General features: G+C 42.0%; 1 protein-coding gene across 3 annotated transcripts in view; it reads right to left on the minus strand.

The window, feature by feature from the left end:
* LARP4B (La ribonucleoprotein 4B) overlaps window positions 1-22,603 on the minus strand; it is a 124,024-nt gene that overhangs the window by 100,592 nt on the left and 829 nt on the right. Inside the window, exons 1-2 of one of the 3 annotated variants that reach the window (XM_063669475.1) lie at window positions 8,697-13,010; window positions 3,381-8,211 (exon numbers count right to left, since the gene is read on the minus strand). The exons of 1 other annotated variant lie outside the window; for it this stretch is intronic. The gene's annotated coding sequence lies outside the window, so the exon portion shown is untranslated. Of the gene's footprint in view, window positions 1-3,380; window positions 13,011-22,603 lie in introns of those variants that run through there. One more of the 3 variants, XM_063669474.1, reaches the window with a different exon arrangement.

A 22,603-nucleotide genomic window follows, 5' to 3' on the forward strand; every position in this document is an offset into this window, starting at 1 on the left:
CCTTCCCCCACACCTTGCCCTACACATCTCGTCATCTGCATCCTTTGTAATATCCTTCAAAATAAACCAGGAAACATGTTTTCCTTACTTCCGTGAGTCTATCAAGCAAAGTAATGGAACCCAAAGAGGGGGCCATGGGGATCCTGAGAAGCATGGGTAAACAACCTGTGGCGTGGGAGTGGCATCAGAAGGGGCAGTCTTGTAGGACTGAGCCCTCATCCTGTGGGACCTGACACTATCTCCAGGTAGTGTTGAGACTGAAGGGGAGGGTGCCCCACTGGTGTCTGCTGTAAAACTGACTGGTTGCTGGTGGGGAGAAATCCCCGCACACTTCTTGGTGACCAGCGGTCACAGAATTCTTCTGGGTTGACTGTTGTGACGCGAGAGCAAAGGAGAACCCGTTTTTTCTTCAGGAGGGAAAGGTCAAAAAATCCTTTCCAAAATATACTGAAAGCTATGATACAGAATTCAGAAGTTCCAGGACTCCTCCAAGTTCATCTACAAACAAGAAAAGGAAACGTCAAGGAGTGCAGGCTGCAGCATGGGGGGGCCTCCCTTGCCAGGTGGTGAGGGGCCGACCCACCTCTCCTCCTTCGGGGGACACCTGAAACAGCACAACGCCTGGCACACAGCGTGTGTTACACACCACAGCCAGTGTTACACACCACAGCCAAACGGCAGGCGTGGGAGCTATGAAATTCCAAGTTGCGGCCAGGCGCGGTGGCTCATGCCTGTAATCCCAGAACTTTGGAAGGCCGAGGCGGGCGGATCACAAGGTCAGGAGATCAAGATCAACCTGGCTAACACGGTGAAACCCCGTCTCTACTAAAAATACAAAAAATTAGCCGGGCATGGTGGCGGGTGCTTGTATTCCCAGCTACTCGGGAGGCTGAGGCAGGAAAATGGCGTGAACCCAGGAGGCAGAGCTTGCAGTGAGCCGAGATGGCGCCACTGCACTCCAGCCTGGGCGACAGAGCAAGACTCCGTCTCAAAAAAAAAGGAAATTCCAAGTTGCTCAGAGAGTCAAAGTCACTGACTCCAAGCACAGAATCCAACAACAATCTTCAAATATTAGGCAATACACCTGCAGACCAGAACTGTTTCCCGGACAACAATACAAACTGTTTAATATTAAAATAAAATGAATGTCCCCTAAAATTGTTACTTACAAAAGTACTTTTTACAAAAGAGACCGGGTGCTGTGGCTCATGCCTGTAATCCCGGCACTTTGCGGGGCCGAGGCAGGTGGACCACCTAAGGGCAGGAGTTCAAGACCAGCCTGGCCAACATGGTGAAACCTTGTCTCTACTAAAAGTACAAAAATTAGCCAGGCGTTTTGGCGGGAGCCTGTAATCCCAGCTACTCGGGAGACTGAGGCTGGAGAATCACTTGAACCCAGGAAGCAGAGGTTGCAGTGAGCTGAGATCGCGCCACTGCACTCCAGCCTGGGTAACAAGAATAAAACTCCATCTCAAAAAAAAAAAAAAAAAGAATTTAAGTTCCAAGATTTTTTTTTTAATCTTATTTTGGTTTACTATTCCAAATGACAATTACCTAAGACATAGCAGTACCATCTCCACTCTATAAACAAATTGGATTACAACTATAGGCCAGTTATGGTTATATGCCTACTTCAATAGACAATGTGACTGAGAAAAGAAAAACAGCTCAGAGCAGTTGAGCTATGTGAGGTATGCAGGCCCAGAGAGCCATGAGTGTGGGACTTGTCATGCCTCCCGCCCCAGATCCATGCTGAGCACAATTGTTTAAAGTCATTTTGTTCCTGACTGGCTGCCTTACCCTTATCTTCATGTTCCTGAAATCTATGACAACAATGAACAATGTACAGCCAATCAATAGCTTATGTTATGTTGATGTATTTTTTTTTGTAAACAACTCAGGAACTGCCTTTTTTCCCTTTAAAAATCTACTTCCAGCTTCTGCTAATGGGGTGTATACTCAGAGCAACCTGAATCCATCCACCTGGGCTGCAATCCTCAGGCTTGGCCCAAATCGACTCTCTACTTATATTAATTTTGCCTCAGCTTCTTTCTTTTAGGCTGACATACCTGATATAAGACAGCAGGATTCAGAATGTCTCCCCTCAATCACTTGGTTTTTCTGAGAGCGGCACTGGGAACCAGTGTGACACTCTCCATCTTCAGAGGTCTCATGTAGTGTTTTGTGTGAGGTCTCCTGAAATTGGAACTCCCATTCTTTGGCTGAACATCTAGACTTTACTTGGACTGTTTTTCAAACTCCCTCTTTCCTTTAAGAGTGAGGGCTTTGCTGTCTTTGGACAAGAGATTGGGGTAAAGAGTTCCGCAGACAACTGCCTTCTTTCTGCCTCTGCCTCAAGGCCAAGATTTTGGGTCAAGGTTTTTCCACCTCTGCCTCATGGCAGAGGTTTGGGATAAAGGACTGGCAGATACTGGTGGTTATGTTTTACAGAGCATGCTTTTAAGATTGCAGCTGTTTTCTATCATTTGAAAATCTGGGCTTAGCCTTTCATTTGTGACCAACTCCTGTTAGTTTCCAACTGAAAAGTACACAGCCTTTTTGCTCCTCCAGATGGGGGTGAGGGTCTGGTCCCCCGTACCTTGCTTGAGCACTCCCGTCCCCTGGCAGTTAGGGGACAGTCCAGGATACATCACACTTAGTCCCTAAACACATTCCCAGCCTTTTGTCACTTTTCAAAAGTTAGTAAATTATACAAAATTGGACTTTACAATCTGAGCACTCGTTGTAGAAACATCAGCTGGATGTATGTGCACTTACGGGGCACTCTCTTACATTTAGAAAGTAGAGCCACCTAACACAGGACAGCTGTAAGCAGCAGTAGCCAAAATGAGGATCCTTTAAGTGTCTAAAATAATTAATTTGTGTACCTAATTGGGGGAAAAGCTGACTTTAGAACCAGAGAAACTAAATGGGAAACCTACTTTATGTTTGTGCTGAAATCTGATAATAAGATTTGAAAACATTCTTTTTCAGAGTTCTACGGTCAGAAGTATAAAAAGCTGATACTTTGGCTACTGCTTTTTTGGAAGGAAAAAAAAAAGCTTTCTGCTTTTTCCTCTTTTGGATCCTGTTTCTGGGAACTCTTTTCAGTCAACTGAAACTCATCTTAAAATGTGTTTGATCCATGTTTGCTTCCTGTCTTGTTGGTATGATTTTTGTTGAGGAAAATACAAAACTTAATTTCCCTTTCAGAAAGCTTAAGATCTCCCTAAAATGGTTCCTCTGAGACTTGTTCTTCTGTTTCCTTCCACACTTCTACTCCTTCTTCCTTTTGCCATATTTGATACATGAAGAAATCTAGAGGAGACTTCTAATGACTCTGAGACCCGCTTAGGAACACAGAAAGGGGCAACACTCACCCACTTCTGGAAGGGTCTTCTGTTTTCATTACGGAGTCTGAAGAGTTGTGAGTAGTTTCCTCTCAGGTCTAAAGCTCTGCTCCCTTTTGCATTGTGCTGTCCAATTTCGTGGTTTTCAGGGGCTTTAGGGATTACTTTACACTGTGAGAGAGAGCCTGACTTCTGTGTGTGCGATGGCGGACAGGTCACTGGTGAAAGCTGCAGTTTGGGAAGTGGCTGACTAAAGAGTTGTTACTGCAGGATGGCTACTGTTTCTTTACACATTTAGACAGATGCAGTTTGAACACCTGGAGGTTATGAGAGTGCTCACCACCAAGTGATAAGATTCCCATATGGGATGGGCTGCTCACAGTGGGCTGACTGGGCCACTCACCAACCTTGAGCGAATGTCCTTGCAGTGAGAAGCACTGTGGAAGCTCTGCGTGACAGGTGTTATGGCGTTTCCCTCCTTTGGGGGGACCCAAGATTCAGTCTATTAATAAAAGTAGAATCCTTGATTTTTAAAGATCTAGATCAAGGGTATCCAATCTTTGGCTTCCCGGGGCCACACTGATCTTGGGCCACACATAAAATACACTAACACTAATGACAGCTGATGAGATGCTTAAAAAAAAGAGAGAGAGAGAAAAGAAAAGAAAAAAAAAATCGCAAAAAAAAAAAAATCTTCATACTGTTTTAAGAACATTTACAAATTTGTGTTGGGCCGCATTCAAAGCCATCCCAGGCCGAGGGTAGGACAGGCTTGATCTAGATCCTCTGCTTTTCATCTGTGCCTGCTTTTCAAATTTAAGTATTAGGCCCTAGAAACTGCAAATGTTTTCTTTTTCCACTCATTAAAGTCAGTAATCTAACCAAGAAACATCTACGTTGGAAGACCACCTATCTAACCAAACTGCTCTCCAATATATGACTTTCTATGTCCGAGCGCATTGGCTCACACCTGTAATCTCAGCACTTTGGGAGGCTGAGGCGGACAGATCCCTTGGGCTCAAGAGGTCAAAACCAGCCTGGGCAACATGGAGAAACCTCGTCTTGACAAAAAAAAAAAAAAAAAAAATTCAAAAAAAAAAAAAATTAGCAGGACACGGTGGCGCGCGCCTGTGGTCCCAGCTACTCGGGAGGCTAACATGGAGGGATCACTTGAGCCTGGGAGGCAGAGGTTGCAGAGGTCACTGCACTCCAACCTGAATGACAGTGAGACCCCATCAAAAACAAAAACACAAAATAAGACTTTCTGACATTTAGCTAGCTATCCTGAACCTCTTTATAAAAGAAACTGACATCTGTAAGGGCATCTCCCTTCCGGCACTCAAGCCACTATAAACTTTTACAATGAAAAAAACATTGGCTTAAAGTTTACAGAGCAAACCTTACCTTTGCTTGATGCTTTTCCTGGCAATTCCTGACTATCCCTTTTTCATTCAACAAATAATAGCGCTTAGATCTAAGTTCTCTGCCTTTGGGATGTAAGTTTTCACCTGAGAGTCATGTCTTTGGAAGTGAAAATTTAGGGTTGCCTAGCAATCTGAATTGTTTAGGGGAATGGAACAGATAATTAAGAGACTGATAGTCTAAAAGAGGGGAGGGATTATTTTCACTAGCAAATGAAAAATCTTATAAAACTATAAGATCTGCTTCTGTTAGTGCAGCTGCATGTCTTTACTTTTATGTATCATATATATGTGATATTTCACTACCAAAATATATGAAAGACCTCTAATTAACCAGCTTAAAGAAAACACAAGTGCTTAAATCAAATATTTCATCAGACAAATAGAAACTCAAATGTCTTTTAGTTCATGACTTGGGTAGATCTTTGGTAAATAAAGATTAGTTTGTTGGTTTAATGAAAGGAGCTGTGTCTTCTCATCAGCAAATACTCATTCATTTAACTCTAGGGTTTCACAGGCTGTAGAAATGATTAACAAAGAAATAAATTGAGATGATGGATAGCTTTGTTTAATGAACTATTCAAGCATAATAACTGTTAAGAATGAATAAATTAGGGCCGGGTGCAGTGGCTCACACCTGTAATCCCATCACTAGGAGTTCCAGACCAGCCAGGCCAATACAGTGAAACCCCCTCTCTACTAAAAATACAAAAATTAGCTGGGCATAGCAGCGCACGCCTGTAGTCCCAGCTACTTGGGACGCTGAGGTGGGTGTATCACCTAAACCCAGGAGGCTGACGTTGCAGTGAGCTGAGATTAAGCCACTGCACTCCAGCCTGGGTGACACAGTAAGGCTGCGTCTCAAAAAAAAATAAAAATAACAAAGAGTAAATTAGATGAATGTAAATGAGATATTTATAAACAAACTTTTCATAGTTTCACAAACCCTTTTCAAAAATTTAATCTTAAAGCCATGTTATGTTAATTAACAGATAATCATAAAATATCTATGTCATTTATAGGGTACAGAAAAGTTAAATATATTTAGGTTATAAGCAAAATATATTTAGGTTATAAACAAAAATTGAAGAAATATTAAGAAATTGTTTTCATGTGGTATAAAACAGTTCAAAATTACTTCCTGGGTTTTTCACTGGAAATTCGAGTTACTAAGAGTTAAAATTGTAGTTAATATACATAATTAAAACTATTAGGTATAAGAAACAACTTTATATACAGAGTATATTTTAAAAGATGTAAGGAAAGTTGAAAAGAGAAAGTAATTGTTTTTCCCTTGTACACAAAGATCTTTGTATGGTCAAAATGATAAGGGGGAAAGGAAAGTAAGTTTTTCTCTTAAGGTAAAATGCCAATATAAAAAAGAAAGGTAGGTTGCAGTGAGCCAAGATTGCGCCACTGCACTCCAGCCTGGGCTACAGAGGAAGACTCAGCCAAAAAAAAAAAAAGTCGAGTCAGGCATGGTGGCTCGCGCCTGTAATCCCAGCACTTTGGGAGGCCAAGGTGGGTGGATCACGAGGTCAGGAGTTCAAGACCAACCTGACCAACATGGTGAGACTCCATCTCTACTAAAAATACAAAAATTAGCTGGGCATGGTGGCGCGTGCCTGTAATCCCAGCCACTCGAGAGGCTGAGACAAGAGAATTGCTTGAACCGAGACCCGGGAGGCGGACGCTGCAGTGAGCCGAGATCACACCACTGCACTCCAGCCTGGGCTACAGAGGTAGACTCAGTGCCCTGCCCGCCCCCACCGCCCACCCCATGCAAAAAAAAAAAAAAAAAAAAGAGGTATAGGTCAAAATCAAAGGCTTCAGCAAGTTGTAGACCATTTGTGGAAGATTAATCTTGTGAAAAAAATATTGTGTCTAATCAAGCTTGCTAAATTAGAAGAGAATTATTTAGTTTTGCTAAAATTGAACATTAATATTCAACGTACACTAATGCAGGGCCAGAGTCTGGGCCCCTGTGTCAGAAAAGCAGACTTTTCTTGGAGCACTGGTCTGCTCTTTAATAAAAAATTTTAAGTGGTTGTAAAAAGTTTATGGAAATTTTATCTTGCATGGTCCAAGCTGATTGAGATTTGATGGACAGTTTTATTAAAATAGCTTTATACTCAGGATGCTGAGGTGGAAGGATCACTGGAGCCCAGGAGTTTGAGGCTGCAGCGAGCTATGATCACACCACTACACTCCACCCCAGGCAACAGAGCAGACCCTGTTTCCAGGGGGAAAAAAAAAAAAGGCTCTAGCACTGACAATATACTGATGCAAAGGTAAAATTTATTTTTTTCTTTTGAACAAGATGTTCATATAATATTAATGAGGATAACAAAAGACTTTTGTTCACCTTTTGAATAAGCTGCAAAAAAAAAAATTCTGTTGGTCTCATGCTGTCTTTTTAGGTCTTTTGATTGTTTAGAAAACTGAGTATCAAAAAAGAGTAAAGGTTTTTGTTTTTTTGGCCGGGTGTGGTGGCTCACACCTGTAATCCCAACACTTTGGGAGGCCGAGGTGGGTGGATCACGAGACCATCCTGGCTAACAGGGTGAAACCCCATCTTTACTAAAAATACAAAAAATTAGCCGGATGTGGTGGTGGGCGCCTGTAGTCCCAGCTACTCAGGAGGCTGAGGCAGGAGAATGGCAACTCAGGAGTCTGAGGCAGAAGAATGGCATGAACCCAGGAGGCAGAGGTTGCAGCGAGCCCAGATGGCGCCACTGCATTCCAGCCTGGGCGACAGAGCGAGACTCCGCCTCAAAAAAAAAAAAAAAAAAAGGTTTTTGCCTTTTGAAATATTTCAATTATCTGGCTAAATGACTATTATTTTACAGCAACCTGTGACTGTTTTGAACAACATCCTTTAATATTTGACACATTTCCCAAAATCAACTTTCAAATTCTAAAATTAAGTCTTTTCCAAAAGGAACCCCCTGGAAGTCCGAGAGAGACCTATTAGGCTTAATTGGTATGTTAAAACTGTATGTGAAGCTTCGTCAAATAAGAAATGGTGTTTAACTTTGGGTCATATTTGTGTGCATGTTATTAATGTGTGTTCCAAAATTATATGAGATTTCTGAAATCCTGATATGTCTTGATATGTCAGACAAATTATGGTTATTATGTTAAATTGTTGTATGCCACAAAAATAACCAAATTTCCTTGTAAATTGTGTCTTTAACAGTAGCTACTCTAAGTCTTTTGGCATCCACAGACAATTATTGTTCTACTTTGACTCTTCTCAGAAAGTAGTTTACACTTGGCTACAGTCAAAAATTTGCTTTTTCTTCAAGGGAATTCATGGAAAATAATTTTTTTTTTAAGAGACAAGGTCTCGGCCGGGCGCGATGGCTCACGCCTGTAATCCCATCACTTTGGGAGGCCAAGGCAGGCAGATCACCTGAGGTCAGGAGTTCAAGACCAGCCTGACCAACACGGAGAAACCCCATCTCTACTAAAAATACAAAACTAGCCAGGCGTGGTGGTGCATGCCTGTAATCCCAGATACTTGGGAGGCCGCGGCAGGAGAATCACTTGAATCTGTGAGGTGGAGGTTGCAGTGAGCCGAGATCACGCCATTGCACTCCAGCCTGGGCAACAAGAGTGAAACTCCGTCTCAAAAAAAATAAATAAAGAGACAAGGTCTCGCTCTGTTGTGCAGATTAGAGTGTAGCGGCACCTTCTAACTCACTACAACCTCAAACTCCTGGACTTAAGTGATCCTCCCACCTCAGCCTCCCGAGTAGCTACAACTATAAGCACACACCACCACACCTGGCTAATTTTTCAATTTTTTTTCGAGATGGGGGTCTTGCTATGTTGCCCAGGCTGGTCTTGAACTCATGGCCTCAAGCGATCCTCCCTTCTTGGCCTCCTAAAGTGCTGAGATTATAGCCATGAGCCACTGCACCAGGTGGTAAGTACTCTTGAATACAAGTTTCTGATAATTTTGAAGATCATTATCATTGGAGTGAGTAAAAACTTTCAGAACTCTAATAAACTGTTGTGTTCATGAAGATTGCTAACTCTGTATATCAAGCAGAATAAAACTTAATTACATGGGACTGAAATTACAGATGACTGAAATGATTTTTACGACTTTTTGTTTGAAACATTGCTGATTCTTTTCATGTTTTGTTTTCCGAAGTCGAGGAAGCTTTTTTCTTTCAAGCTTTTTATAGCTTGTAGCAAATGGGTAAAACATAACTTTATGAGCAAGACTGAAACATTGACCTTACTCTCTACCTTATTTCTCCAAAATGTATAAACTATTCATGAGTATTCTTATTTTATGACAGTCTAACTATATGCGTTTTAAGTTCAATAAAAACCGGTTTATTGTAACAGGACACAATTAAGACACTGGTTATTCTATCGACGCTCTTGACTGGAATGGCGTATATGAAGATATGACCAGACTGGTTTAAAGAACTGAGGTTGATTATGTAGAGCCAATAAAAAGCCTGTTGGAAAGACTAGCCTGGTACCTTGTTTACATGGCTCCTTTACAAGGTTCCTGATGTGCAGCAAGTAAAAGAATCTTACTTTCTGACATGCCCAGGAACCTCAAGATATTTTGCGACCTCAAGAAGAGAGGAATTCACCCAATTCATGTAAGTATTACCAGCATAGTCCTTGGCTTGGCTTCCTAGCCTTGAGGCTTTATAGTTGAATCCAAAATTCCTTATGAAAGTTCCAACAAAGACAACTTAAAGAAACTATATGGCCAATCATTATTCTTGTTGTATTTTATGCAAATAATCAGCCCAAATATAATACTAAAACTTATTTTGCAAGTAAGCTGGTCCTCCTAAGATTTATATCTTTGGTAAAAATGGGGACTGGAGAGAGAAAAAATTATGCTTAAGAAAACTATAGTATCCATGTTATTAGACTCCAGCCTTAACCACTGTTTTTGAGTTTTTATTGTTTTCCTACAATTTGGACTGAATCCCCAATGTAATAGCATTTTTACTATGTATTTTATTGTTTTACCTCTAAGAAAACCAAAAGCATGAAATTCAAAGACTACAGAAGATTTAACAAGCAATGACAGTTCCATAAATCAGTGACTTGACTGAGGGCTGAGAATGAGCCTTCCCAGCACCGTCATACATCATTCCATCATAAAAATCCACTTGTAACTGCCGCTGAGCAACTTGGTCTATGCTCCTGGGTTGCAATCATCATGCTTGGCCCAAATAAACTCTTTACTCAGCTTCTTCATTTTAGGTCAACACTAACATCACAAAAAAAGTTTCAGACAGGCCGGGGATGACGGCACATGCCTGTAATCCCAGTGCTTTTGAAGGCCAAGGCAGGAGGATTGCTTGAGCCCAGGAGTTTGAGACCACCCTGTGCAACAAGACGAAAACCCATCTCTACAAAAAAATACAAAAATTAGCCAGGTGTGGTGGCACGTGCCTGTAGTCCCAGCTACTTGGGAGGCTGAGGAGGGAGGACTGCTTGAGACTGGGAGGTCAAGACCACTATAAGCCAAGATCACGCCACTGCACTCCAGCCTGGCAACAGAGTGAGACCCTGTCTCAAAAAAAAAAAAAAAAAAAAACAGTTTCGGGCAAACTATAAGAATCAGCCATTGAAAATTCCCATCACTTCCAATGATTCTGAATTACTGTTCGGAAATGTAGATAACTTTTCTCAATCTTGTAGTGTAAGATATCTCTGGCTTCAAAGATAACCACAATGGGCCAGGCGCGGTGGCTCATGCCTGTAATCCCAGCACTTTGGGAGGCCGAGGTGGGTGGATTACGAGGTCAGGAGATCGCAACCATCCTGGCCAACACGGTGAAACCCCATCTCTAATAAAAAAAAAATACAAAAAAATTAGCTGGGCGTGGTGATGGGCGCCTGTAGTCCCAGCTACTAGGGAGGCTGAGGCAGGAGAATGGCGTGAACCCGGGAGGCGCAGCTTGCAGTGAGCGGAGATCAAGCCACTGCACTCCAGCCTGGGCAACTGAGTGAGACTCTGTCTCAAAAAAAAAAAAAACCACAGTGAAAATTACTATTAATACTTTCTGTTTAACAGTAATTATTAAACTATTAAATATTTAAATATTTCAGTTATTAAACTATTAAGTACAGGGCCTGTATCTCTGATGCTGAACTATGATGTGTGACTTAAGCCTCCAAATACATCATGTTATTTGGATCCAAGGTGCTGCACAGAACGCTGACCCTTTCTAAGAGTTGGGTATTACTTGCAAAAGGCTTATAAGCATCGGTGCATGGGTGGTTCAGTGGTAGAATTCTCGCCTGCCACGCAAAAGGCTTATAAGCAAGAAGCTAGAAAGTTCCCATTTTCTGTTGTTCCTGTATTGGATGATGTAAAGCCAACTGTCACCAAGACTCAGTTTCCCAAACAGTAAAACAAGCGTTCTGAAGAATAAATGGGGAAAAAGCGGGGGGGGGGGGGGGCCTTTCAATCCTCTGAATTACAATTCCAATACATTGTTGAGGGTGGGAGTTGTTGCAATTTGCAGTAGTTTCTTAGAGTGTAAGATAGCTGTGTGAAAGATCCTGACACACACCACAGTTGCCTGAGGACAGTAAACCAAAGGCCAGGAAAGCTCACAGCAAGTCACATTATCTCTAGTGTGAGTTCCTCTACACAAAGGTGACGGGTATGAACACAGGTGTTGAAGTTGGATCCGAGCCTGCACACAGACTCCTGTGTTAACAGCGTGGACGTTAAAATGAACAACTCTCCCTGAATGCTTTAGGAAGAAAACCATTTAATTTACATGAATTTCTCTTAGACTATTTCTCAAAGATGAACTGTAAGCTGCAGTCTGATTACATGATACAAACCGGAGGGTGTTAACCAGAACACCAGTTAGCACCTCCCTATTTGGATTAAGGTTAATGGATTATCTAAAATGACAAAACACTTAATTTTCCTGGAGTAAATATATTTCAATCTTTTAAAAAGCACAGTCTAATAACTGCTTTAAAAATCTACCTCAAAAAGTTAAAACACTTATTTAAATTATCTAACATACATAAAATTAATGCTTTCACCAACTTCTTTTGATACACTACAGTGGAGGGTACGCCTTAATAGCGACCACAGTAAACTCTGCAATTACAGGGCAACGGGATGCTGGACTTAAAGAGGAGGCTCGTTACAATCCTGGCTCTGTCACCAACTAGCCAGCTGTATCTCTAATTAATTTTACCTCATGGGCTTCAGTTTCTGAGTCTTCAGAGATCTAAAATCCTAAGTCTGCAACTGCAATATTACACTGTTTTTCTGACAATTATTTTCACAAACTAGTTACCAAATCTCAGTTGACAAAATAATGTAGAACAAAACTCAAAGTCTTAGAATATAAACATCTTACTTCAAAAGTACTATTTAATTCACACCTAACATTATATGAATTAAGAATTAATCAGGCCAGGCACAGTGGCTCAGGCCTGTAATCCCAGCACTTTTGAGAGGCCGAGGCAGGCAGATCACTTGAGGCCAGGAGTTGCAGACCAGCCTGGCCAATATGGAGAAACCCTGTCTCTACTAAAACTATAAAAATAAGCTGAGCATGGTGATGTGCCTGTAGTCCTGGCTACTCTGGAGGTTGAAGCACGAGAATCACTTGAAACCAGGAGGTGACGATTGCAGTGAGCCAAGATACAGCCACTGCACTTCAGCCTAGGGCACAAAGTGAGACTCTGTCTCAAAAAAAAAGAATTAAAAAGAATTAAAAGTTCCTTCAGTCTTTTAATTCCAGACTGATAACGATGGAACTGATAAAAAGAAAACACTCCAGGCAACTGGGTTAAGGCTGATTAAATGTTATGTTCACTATTATTATTATTAAACATTTCATAAATATATGCTTTACAATAAATTTACCTAACCACACCTCCCAACATCAAATTGAAAACTGGAAGTTAAGGGTCAGGCATGGTGGCTCACACCTGTAATCCCAGCACTTTGGGAGACCAAGGCAGGCGGATCACCTGAGGTGGGGAGTTCGAGAGCAGCCTGACCAACATGAAGAAACCCTGTCTCTACTAAAAATACAAAACTAGCCAGGCATGGTGGCGCATGCCTGTAATCCCAGCTACTCAGGAGGCTGGGGCAGGAGAATCGCTTGAACCCAGGAGGTGGAGGTTGCAGTGAGCCAAGATCGCACCATTGCACTCCAGCCCGGGCAACAAGAGCGAAACTCCATCTCAAAAAAAAAAAAAAAGAAAGAAAGAAAACTGGAAGTTAATGATCCAGCATTTATTTGCCTTGCTCATATAATTATCTAATACAATTTGTGGCCATATAACGATTTTGGGAAAACATCTAGTCTATAGCTATTTATGTTGAGCTGTAACTTCATGTGATTTCATGAAAAACCTAGTCTCAATAACAGAATAAAACTACCACTTCTTTCTTTCCCATAAAGTTGGCAGGCGGAGGCGGGGCCGGGGAGGACTACCACAATGACCAACACACTTCCAAAATTCTGAACTTACAGGAAATAGTATGCCAAGAATCTGTGCGGCCTTGCCTGAAAGATAATAAAACTTGTGGTCACTCGGAATCCCAAGGCACACTGCAAAAGTTTACTCTTCACTGGAATTTCGCCAGGTCATGGAGATTTTTAAGTGCCTCAATGCTTCTACAGTCTATTTGGCAATTCTATGTTCCACTTCCAGTCCTTTCATGCTTAGGTTTAACTCTTCTGTACTGAGCCCTAAAGAATAATGATTTCAGCAGAAGAGATTAAATTCATCAGTGTATACAAGGAAATGGGAAGAGCTGTGAAAAACTGAAGGCCATGTGCACACACAGCAACACTGGTAATACTGCTTCCCATATTCATTCTTTGGTCTTCACTGACAGTGTGAGGAAGCAACTAATGCTGATTCATCAGTTACTCATTTTCACAATGGTCAGTACTCCAAGTCAGCAGTAACCAACCTTTTTTGGCACGAGGGACTGACAGGTTTCATGCGAAACAATTTTTCCACAGACAGAGCGGAGGGGTCAGGGGGTGGGGGGTGGTGAGGAGAATGCTTTCAGGATGAAACTGTTCCACCTCAGATCATCAGGCATTAGATTCTCATAAGGAGCATGCGACCTAGATCCCTTGCATGTGCAGTGCACAGTAGGATTTGAGCTCTTATGAGAATCTAGCGCAACTGCTCATCTGAGAGGAGGTGGAGCTCAGGCAGTTCTGCTCGCTCACCCTGCTGCTCACCTCCTGCTGTGCAGCACAGTTCCTAACAGGCCATGATGGGTACCGGTCAACAACCTGGGAGTTAGGGACCCCTGCTCCAAGTGACCCACTGAAAGGCAACCTGATCTAGCAATCTAGCCTGGTAACAGTTGTCAATGGAGCAAGGCACAGGGGCTCACACTCATATTCCCAGCAACCTGGGAGGCTGAGGCTGGAGGATCACTTGAGGCCAGGAGACTGAGGCCAGCCTGGGTAACACGGCAAGACCTCATGTCTCAAAAAATTATTTAAATAGCCAGGAGGATCACTGGAGCTCAGAAATTGGAGGCTGCAGTGAGCAATGGCCACGCCACTGCACTCCACTCCTGCAGCCTGGGCAACAGAATGAGACCCCGTCTCTTAAATAAATAAATAAATAAATAACAAGTATCACTGGAGGTATGGATATTAACCACAGAGGAATATGGAACATAGAACTTAAAATCATGCCAGGCAGGCCGGGCACAGTGGCTCACGCCTGTAATCTCAACACTTTGGGAGGCAAAGGTGGGCAGATTGCTTGAGGTCAGGAGATCAAGACCATCCTGGCTAACATGGTGAAACCCTGTCTCTACTAAAAATACAAAGAAATCAGCTGGGCGTGGTGGCACACGCCTGCAGTCCCAGTTACTCGGAAGGCTGAGGCAGGAGAATGGTGTGAACCTGGGAGGCAGAACTTCCAGTGAGCGGAGACTGCACCACTGCACTCCGGCCTGGGCAACAGGTGAGACTCCACCTCAAAAAAAAAAAAAACAAATCATGCCAGACAAAAGTCCACCCAAAAAGACTTTCACAGTAAGCTGCTGTATTTACAGTACTCAAGAAACACCAAATGCCAGTGTTCTATCAGTGGTTTAAATGTTTTTAACCTCCTAAAAGCACAAGAGACAATGCTTTTATCCTTTCAAATGTCTAGATTTTTAGAAGGTAACTTCCCATAGGGACTTCAAGTCTACTTTTAAAGTCAGGACTGAATGGTTAAAGCAATGAACTAGAAATCCATTGGGGTTTCCCGGCACAGATCTGAATCCTACCAATTACCGCATCTTTTCCTTTGCAAACGTGATTTACTGACCCCTCCATCCTCCAGATGGAGAGCCTGGTATTTATTACCTCTCAGGAAGAAGTGTGACTGCTCCCCAACCTGACTAAACTTTCCCCCTTTATGGACCCAGTAAAAAAAAAAATCTGTACGTTCCTCCTAAAGGTTACTGGTATTCTCTGACTGATAAGGCAAAAATTACAGACGATAATCCCAACAAGGAAATACAAATATGTAATCAACAAAGATAAAAAGAATGCTCAGAAAAGCATGAAGCCACCTTTAAAGAAAATTTTAAAAGACCTGATATTTTTAAAAAGAGAATGTTCAACATGCTAACAGATAACAATCACTGAAGCAATTTGTAAATCTATACCAAATTGATCACTAGGTTTTTATCTCTGTATTTTGAGCACTGACAATAAAAACAAAGCTCTCTGAAATGTGAAAACAAAATGTTCTCATTTTTCAGAGACATTCCTAAAAAAGGCATGTTTGAAATTATCTGAAATAACAAACATATTTTAAACAACTGGCAAATATTAGCAAATTTAAGACATATTTTCTAAACAATTTTTAAAGCATTTTTAGGCCAGGTGCAATGGCTCACATCTGTAATCCCAACACTCTGGGACTGCCTGAACCCAGGAATTCGAGACCAGACTGGGCAACATAGTAAGACCTGCCACCTCTACAAAAAAAATTTTTTTTTTAAATTAGCCAGGTGTGGTGGCATGCACCCATGGGTCCCAGCTACTCGGGAGGCTGAGGTGGCAAGATCGCTCAAGCCCAGGTCGAGGCTGCAGAGAGCTGTGAGCATGCCACTGGACTCCAGCCTGGGTGACACAAACTGTCTCAAAAAAATAAAATATTTTTTAAACACACACGATTATATGTAATACAAATTAAAGGGATTTTAAGGAAGCTGGCTGGTCTCATTCAGACTGGGGCTTGGCCTTTTCAACTATGAAGAGAGGTGTACACAAGAAGAAAGAGGTTCCCTACCTTGCTGTCCAGTAACACCCACATGTGACCACTCCCTGCTTCCACACCACTCTGCAAAGCAGAATCATCTAAAAAAGACAATTCTATGACGTAAAATCCTCCAACTGCTTCCCACTGGTGTTAGGATAAAGGGCAAAATAATCAACTTATATGGGACCTCCCAAGCTCTGTAAAATAAAACTCTCCACCTACCTCCCAGCCGCGTTCTCTTCCTTCAGCCTTGTTCACACACTAGTTCCTTCAAAGCACTCTGCACCTTCCCACTTGGGGCACTACACAGGTAATTCTCTCTGCTGACCCCTCACTCCACCACCATCCCTCCAATCTCGGTGCCACCATCACAACCTCAGGGAAGCCTCCTGACCCGTCCCCTCCAGGCCAGATCTTAGTGCCCTGCACTTTCCTATTGGATTATGTGATTGTCCACCTATCTCAATGGACAGCAAACTCCAAGAGATGGCAATCTATCCCTCTTGTTCACCATACTGGGATCTACTCATCAACTATTTAGTGCATGCTACGTACCAGATATTGTTCTAAGGCTTAGGTTCATACTGAGGAGCAAAATATAAATCTTGATTTCATAAGAGTTTACATTCAAGCATGAGAAGACGGGCCATACATAAAATAAGTAAATTATATGGCATGTTATAGTGTCATAAACACTACGAAAAAAATACAGCAAGAAAGGGAGACATGGAGAGCGCAGGGCAGGATACACCATAATATGTGTGACTGTTGTAGCAGACTATCCAAAGAAGCATGGAGCTGAGAGCCAACCACTTCCAGAGGCCAGTCTCTACGGCTTTACATAGAACAATGCACTTTCCTATTCCTGCTGGATGACGGGCCTTACAGAAAAATCCTGTTGCCTTTCATCTTTGCATCCCTAGCGTTCAACTCGTCAGAACACCTGCCACAGGAAGAAAATGAACCCTCTTCTTACCTCTCAGTGGCCCTCCTTTATGCCAGGCCCTTTAGCAATACTTAACAGAAAATAAAAAACGGGAAAACATCCACTAAAGTTTAAAAGATACATTTTCAATATTGCGATTGTTTTATTTTGGGTTAACATGATGTTTTTATTTTAAAGCAAAATAAAGGTAAGAAATTCTATGGCTATCAAAAAGGGGGCATTTATTTATTTTATTTCATTTTTTTTGAGACAGAGCCTCACTCTGTCGCCCAGGCTGGAGTGCAGTGGTGTGATCTCAGATCACTGCAACCTCTGCCTCCCAGGTTTAATCAATTCTCCCACCTCAGCCACCCAAGTAGCTGGGATTACGAGCACACACCACCACGCCTGGCTACTTTTTGTCTTTTTAGTAGAGACGGGGTTTCACCATGTTGGCCAGGCTGGTCTCGAACTCCTAACCTCAGGTGATCCACCCGCCTCGGCCTCCCAGAGTGCTGGGATTACAGGCATGAATCAAAGTGCCCGGCCGAAAAAGGGGACGTTTTTAAAGACTGAGAAACAGTATAATTTAAAGGTCATGTGGTTAAATTACTCTATCTGAAAATACTTTATGCACTATACGTAGCTATGAAAAGTCAGTTAAAAATCTGTAAATATAGCTTTTATACTCTATAAGAAACTTTCTAATGTATCCTTTCTGAGTAAAGATTTTCCTATTTGATTTTGATTTCCTATTTTCCTATTTGAGTAAAGATTTTCCTATTTGTTTACAGAAATGTGCAAGTATACAATCAGCAAACAATTTCTCTGGAACACAGGTGGGAGATGTCTTTGAGCATTCTTATCTCTTTACTTGAATTAATTTCACTAAACATCTACAGTGTACCAGTCCCTGGGCTGGGCAGAGGTGACAAGCATAAAAAGAGAATCTCACTCACAAGGAGCTTACATTAATTATGTGCTAAGTAACACAAAGGTACTTAGTTGCTACAGAAACAGAGAAGCATAATCTCAGAAGTTAAGGCAAAGCAGTCTGGAGGACTCCTAAAATATCTTTTTAAGGATGGTTTAAGGAGCTAAGTAAAAATTTTTAAAATTTTTTTAAAGGAGGTGGACATTCAATTTCAGGTAAAGAATCTACCAACAGCAATGGCTACAACGTTTGCAACACCAAGGTAGGAGACGGAGGCGTGGTCCTGACTAAAAGGTGGGGCTGGGCAAGAAGGAAGACACAGAAGTGGAAGCACACACAGGGCGAGGCCTAGGGCAGTCCTGATGAGTTTCTGAAAAGAGGCCAGCCATCAGGCTATGCCACACTCTGGCTACAGTGTGACTAAAATGATTTGTGTAAATAAAAGAGCATTTTATTGGGCAAATTTATGCACAGCAGATTTCATAAAGAACATTTTCAGCAAAGATCAAGTCTCATCTCTATGATTATCATACGCCCCCTAAAAAATTAAGTAGTACGCTTTCAAATTTGTGTTAAACATGGCCGGGCGCAGTGGCTCACGCCTGTAATCCCAGCACTCTGGGAGGCCAAGGCAGATGGGTCACTTGAGGTCAGGAGTTCAAGACCAGCCTGGCCAACATGGTGAAACCCAATTTGTACTAAAGTACAAAAATTAGCCGGGCGTGGTGGCACGCACCTGTATGTAGTCCCAGCTACTCAGGAGGCTGAGGCAGGGGAATCGCTTAAACCCTGGAGGCAGAGGTTGCAGTGAGCCGTGATCATGCCAGTGCACTCCAGCCTGGGCAACAGAACGAGACTCGGTCTCAAAAAAAAAAAAAAAACACACAACTCGCGTTAAATATGAAATACTTTCAATATTACAATGTACTCCATGGTCTAGGTCTCCTAACCAGAGCAATGGGGTTGATGGGAAAGAAGATGTAAAACCAGTAGCATCACTGAACTGCAAATCCTTTATGGTTGAAATAGGAGCCATGACAGCTTCACCAGAAAAACTATGAGAAGACAGAGTTTATAAAGGCATTGAACGGACAAAAGCTATTAAGGTATGGGGTGGCAGGGGGTAGTGAGAAAGAGAAGGGAAGGAAACACAGCTGAGTTAACAATTTTCCTTGTTCCTAAGGAAGGCATTTACACACAGGAAAAACAAAGCATTAGAACGTTAGGGGAAAAAACTTTCAAGTTGGAATTTATCTTCCTTCTTTTGAGAACCTAGCAGTTTTCTACCTTACAATTCCATGTTCTAAAAAAGGAATTCATTTTCTAATCAAAATAACTCTAGAAGTAGAGTAGTTACAAAGATATCAACAAGCATAAGAGCAAAAAGTTTAAACTGAACTAAACTCAGACCTGATGAGGTTAACTCTCTGAGTGCCTCATTTACTTCGTACTCTAAAATAAGCTTTTAGACAAAAAGGAAAACTCTTCACATCAATAAAGTTCTACAAAAGAGCATAAGCAAGCAAACCCTTACAGCAGTGTCTGTTTTTAACAAGGTATTTTCCAAAAACATGACTTCAGTGTTCATGTCTTCTCCCCATTGAAAAAAGGTTGTTTTGAGAATTTTGTAGAAGAAATTACAAGAATATACTCCAAGATTTTTGTGCAATTTATCAATCTGAAAAGAATATCCCTAAATCTGACACAATCTATAAGAGTACTGTATGCATGATAAAAGCATATTTAAAACTTGTATCTTTGGCCGGGTGCCGTGGCTCACGCCTGCAATCCCAGCACTATGGGAGGCCGAGGCGGGTGAATCACCTGAGGTCAGGAGTTCAAGGCCAGCCTGGCCAACATGGTGAAACCCCATGTCTACTAAAAATACAAAAAAAAAAATTAGCCAGGTGTGGTGGAGGGCACCTGTAATCCCAGCTACTCGGGAGGCTGAGGCAGGAGAATCACTTGAACCCGAGAGGCGGAGGTTGCAGTGAGCCAAGAACGCACCATTGCACTCCAGCTTGGGCGACAAGAGTGAAACTCCGCCTCAGGGGAAAAAAAAAAAACTTGTACCTTTAACACTAGGATAAAAACAAATGAAATTGACTGATGGTAACACATCTACATAGCTTTTTTACAACCTCGAGAGACCCTAACATAGACAACACATTACTAAAATTGGAAGACCTAGATTATAATCCTAGCTATCACTATTTTGACGGAAAATATGAATTTTAACATGACAATGAAATAACAGTGAAAGCAGTTTGTCAGCCACTCCTTGGCTGGTAAGATCTACCATACCCTATCACTACAAAAACTTGCAAATCTATGTAGAGTAGCTGCAGCTACCTGAAGGCACTGTTCATTGTAAACACCATTAACAATTTGATGTCCCAATTTGCATGTTTTGGGGGTGGGAGGAGACAAGGTCTCACTGTTGTCCAGGATGGAGTGCAGTGGCAGGATCATGGCTCACTGCAGCCTCAACCTCCCAGGCTCAAGCCTCAACCTCCCACTTCAGCTTCTCCAACAGCTGGACTACAGGTGTGAGCCACCATGCCTGGCTAATTTTTTGATTTTTTGGTAGAGATGAGGTCTCTCTATGTTGCCCAGGCTGGTGAACTCCTGGGCTCCTAAACTCACCTAGGCCTCCCAAAGTGCTGGGATTACAGGAATGAGCCACCTCACCCAGCCTGCACGTATTTTAGAACTACATTTTAAGATAATGTGAAGACTGCTTCATAAAAACAGCTTAAATATATACTTGTCAAAACTTGTGCTTACTTATGGAAATTACATTAAATTCAATAAATTCTTTAAATCTCACTTTTAAAAATGGCAATCTTCCCGAACATTAAACCAAATTACATTTCTCCCTGAATTTGCTGCCACTTAATTTCAGCTACTCTTCTACAGAACTGTACCCATGTTATCTTTTTTTCTGTCTGGTTCCTACTCAAAAATAGTGGAACTGCTTTCTCCAAATATGCATTCTGTGCTCAGAAGCTCTTTTCTCTGCCCAGATACATGTGTAAACAAGCCAAAAACAAAAACAAAAAAACAAAAACAAAAACAAAACTTTCTGCTAATAAATTGACAGCTACAAGGTAGAATATTTTAAAAATTCAGTAAGCTGGGCGCGGTGGCTCCTCCCAACACTTTGAGAGGCCGAGGCAGGTGGATCACTTGAGGCCAGGAGTTCGAGACCAGCCTGGGCAACATGCTGAAACCCCGTCGCTACTAAAAATACAAAAATTAGCCAGGTGTGGTGGCACGTGCCTGTAATCCCAGCTACTCGGGAGGCTGAGGCAGGAGAATAACTTGAAGACCTAGGAGGTGGAGGTTGCAGTGAGTTGAGATCGTGTCACTGCACTCCATCCTGGGTGACAGAGCAAGACTCCAACTCGGGGGGGAAGAAAAAAATCAGTAATAGTAAAAATAGCAAAAACAGACAACATTTCCATGTTTGTGTTACAACAGTCCTAAAAAAATGAGATTATCATCATCCCCGTTACAGTTGAGAAAATGTAGGCAACACAAGGGTAACTTCTAATGAATAAACCATGCCTTTGTTTCATATAAGTCAACTCAACTCACATTAACTTTTCAAAATATCGGATAAAATTTATTTCTAACCAATGCAAGTTTCAAAGATAAGTACACAAATTAAATTTATGATTAAATAATAAGCTTGTTAATCTGATGCCTTTCGGAACGCATTTCACTTAGCAAACCTCAATTAAGCTATTTCTTATATGGTTTGATTACAAAACTGCCTTTCAGCATATTAAATACAAGGAGAAAAAACTGAAAAGCCACAACCATTTCAACTTCTGTAAATTACCCTGACTGTAATGAGGGGCGCCAGGCAGGTTGGGGAAGTATGGAAATTGCACACTGCACACGCCACCTGACCACCAAGAAAAAAGAGGACACCACTCTTCCCCACCGTGGCCTTCACAAACTACAACTCAGCACCTATTTCAAGTGCATTTAAATATTCAAACAACTGAAACTAAGAGAAAAAAACTTTCGAAAGGGAAAATAACTTTGTCCCCTTCAATGTTCACCTTGGAGTTCCTCTTATCTCTAGAAAAAAGCCTCATGCATACTGTTTATACTTACAAACTCCAGTGCCCTGTCAAGGAAAACCTTCCTGTTTTCTCAGTTATCCAAAACTTCAAACTTCCAATTTACTATTAAGACAAGTTATTGGGCATCCACTTAGAGAATCTCAAACGAAAGCCAGATAGGAGGTAGTTTTCTACAGTTAGCTTTCTCAAGTTTCATCTCAGCCAAGTTTTAAGAACGTTTTACGTAAAAATAAGGGGAAAAGCAAAATTACATTCGCATGAAGTTTCGATGCACAACGGCACTGAGACGAAAAGACTCTTAACGCTCCCAAGCACACCCTGAGAGGCAGGTGCAGCAGCTTTCCGATGGCTCCTCTGCCGCCCGTGTATCCCAGCCCCAAGACCAACACAGGCAATCTTCACATCTGACTTTATTTTTTAACTCCTTCAGATCCACCTCTGCTCAAGTCTATCAACAGGAAAACAGGAGCGTTCCAAACACACACCGAGCAACAGGATCCCAACTTCCTGGTTCTAAAGGAATGCGATGCCCTGATGACCCGTCCCGCCCCGCACCCGCACGGCAGCCTACCCGGGCTCCGGAGGGACCAAGGGGCGAGCGGCAAGGC

The sequence above is a fragment of the Pongo pygmaeus genome, chromosome 8 (assembly GCF_028885625.2).
Source record: "Pongo pygmaeus isolate AG05252 chromosome 8, NHGRI_mPonPyg2-v2.0_pri, whole genome shotgun sequence".
Taxonomy (NCBI): domain Eukaryota; kingdom Metazoa; phylum Chordata; class Mammalia; order Primates; family Hominidae; genus Pongo; species Pongo pygmaeus.